The sequence below is a fragment of the Gossypium hirsutum genome, chromosome D07 (genome assembly GCF_007990345.1).
Source record: "Gossypium hirsutum isolate 1008001.06 chromosome D07, Gossypium_hirsutum_v2.1, whole genome shotgun sequence".
Classification (NCBI taxonomy): Eukaryota; Viridiplantae; Streptophyta; class Magnoliopsida; order Malvales; family Malvaceae; genus Gossypium; species Gossypium hirsutum.
This window is the reverse complement of record NC_053443.1, coordinates 12,645,839-12,648,202: the sequence shown is the minus strand read 5'-3', so window position 1 is coordinate 12,648,202 and position 2,364 is coordinate 12,645,839. Positions and strand designations below refer to the sequence as shown.

The window sequence follows — 2,364 nt, the reverse complement described above, 5'->3', positions numbered from 1 at the left end:
AAAAATTGATTCTCCATCTTCAATACTAGATCTGTTAAAAAGAATTTCAAATTTCTTAAAAAAAATTCGAAATGTAAAAAAATTACATAAAATTTTTAATGCAAAATTTTTCATTCAGAAGCTAACAAAATTAATAACCTAACAAAATAACTTTCAAATAATAAAATTACTAGCAAGACTCTACATTCTATTTAAAAAGAAATAAACCAAAATGCCTTATCATTTTTCTCTTTCCCTTTCTTTTTTTCTTCTGCCTTCCTTTTTGTTTCTTTCGTTTCTCTTGTAAAAATTATGTTTGTGTTGGGGTATATATAGGGAAAAATCAGACCATTGGCGCCTCTCAACAAGGCAGCACTAGTGGCGCCTCTCAAATAGGCACCACCATTGGCGCCTCTGAGATAAGCACCAATACTATGTATTATACGAGTCATATATTGACCCGGGAAAAAATTTAATTATATTTTATAAAAAATTTTAATATAAAATATTCATTGATAGGCGCCATTAAAAAAATAATAGTTTTTTATTCATTGGCGCCTTTAAGATAGACACCAATGCAAAAGTAACCCATTTTCGTAAATAATTTTTCTGACATCCTATTTCAGTACAAATTTTTTTTACCCTATTTTAGTAAAAAAACGCTACTGTTGCATGTTTAATAGATACTGCTAATAAAGTATGGAACGAGGAGGTTATCCGCAAGACCTTTGAGCTGGATGATGCGAACAGAATCCTGCAAATTCTACTTGTGAGGGAGGAGCATGTTGACTTGGTAATATGGCGCGGTGAGCCCTTGGGTATGTTCTCGGTAAGAAGCGCCTAGAAACTATTACAGACCCAGAGCACTACCCCTAATTTTAATGACTTACAGATTACAACAAAATAATTCTACAAACAATTGTGGGATCTACAACTTTCCAATAAAATTATAATAATGCTATGGAGAGTGTTTTGGAATTTCATCCCCACGATGGTCAACCCATATGTCAAAAGTTTGACTCAAAGAAACAAGTGCTCCAGATGTAAGGTGAGAATTGAGACTTAATGGCATGTCTTTGGCAAATTCCCTACTTCAGTAGAAATATGGCAAATTTTAAATTTTGAATGGGTAATTACAATACAACATCCAGACTATTTTGAATGGCTTACCTAGGTATTTGGAAAAAGCACGGAGTCCAAATGACGCTTGGTTTGTGGTCAATTTGGTTTGACAGAAATAGGAACCTGTATGAAGGTAAAACTCATTTAGTTATAGGCATAGCTAATTTCACCAAAAAACTACATTCGTGAACTTGATTACTTGACAAAAAGAAAGACTACCTTTGATGGTGAGAAGGAGAACTGGAAAACACCTAAACGACAGAACATTAAAATCAATTTTGATGCCTTGTTCAACTGCCAAGGTTTTAAGTCGGCTTCGGGAATAGCGGCACGAAACGTGAAATGAGAAGTTCTGGTCTCTAAATATCGTCTGCACACGGCGGTTGACACAGCCTTTGATGTAGAAGCCCTCGCCTATCTCGAAGTCATGCTCACGAGGATTGAGTTGGGTTTAACAAAAGTAATAGTGGAAGGGGATTCCAAATCCATCATTAACAAATACAAAACAAGATCAGTGGATAAATCATAAATTAGCACTCACATCCAAACATTCAGAAGGAAAATGAAAGATTTCGGTCATTAGTTTTCCATTTTGCTCCCAGGTCGGCTAATCAATTAGCCCATAACCTAGCCACGACAAGTCTAAACAGGATTTTGAACTGGTGGTCTTTAGCTCGGTTGGGCTTTTTCTTTTGTTTGGTTTTGTTTTGCTTCAATAATAATATCCCAATTTGATTTCAAAAAAAAATTAGTCTCTTTATTTTACATATATTAAAATTTATATTTAATTGTTAGTATTGATAAAATCTTCTAATGTGACATTTTGAAATAAAAAATACTCATCTTTTGTTGTTGTTTAAAAAAATGATGTCGTAATGAATTTGAATTTAACAACCTTTTGACTTGCATTTTTAAATAAAAAAAGTAAAAGAACTAATTTCCTTTAAGAAACTAAATTTCAAATATATGAAAAATATAAGGATCTAAAGCATATTTTGACATATTTAGTGCATTGTCATTTTATAAATCTTGTTGTACCCCTCCTAGAGCATGACACATGACGAGCTATTAGAAAACTTCCATGAACCTTCCATGGAGAATGGTCTGCTAGATAGTGCCATGTGAAAAACTCATAGGTAATTTGTAGGAACCCCTCATAAGTTGTCCGCAAGGAACACTCCATGAGCCCTAAATAAGGAACAGTCCGAGTAAGACCCCTCTTGAACTCCTAAACAATCACTTGTGAGACAGCACGTAGTGTAC

The 2,364-nt window shown here is 33.8% G+C and overlaps 1 long non-coding RNA gene across 1 annotated transcript; it reads right to left on the bottom strand.

Annotated features, from left to right (window-relative positions):
* Positions 1-504: 504 nt before the first annotated feature.
* Positions 505-1,745, bottom strand: LOC121219407 (uncharacterized). The gene is made up of 2 exons (XR_005916132.1): positions 1,321-1,745; positions 505-1,224 (listed from the first exon to the last, which is right to left on the bottom strand). It is a non-coding gene; the product is annotated as an uncharacterized lncRNA (long non-coding RNA).
* Positions 1,746-2,364: the final 619 nt, after the last annotated feature.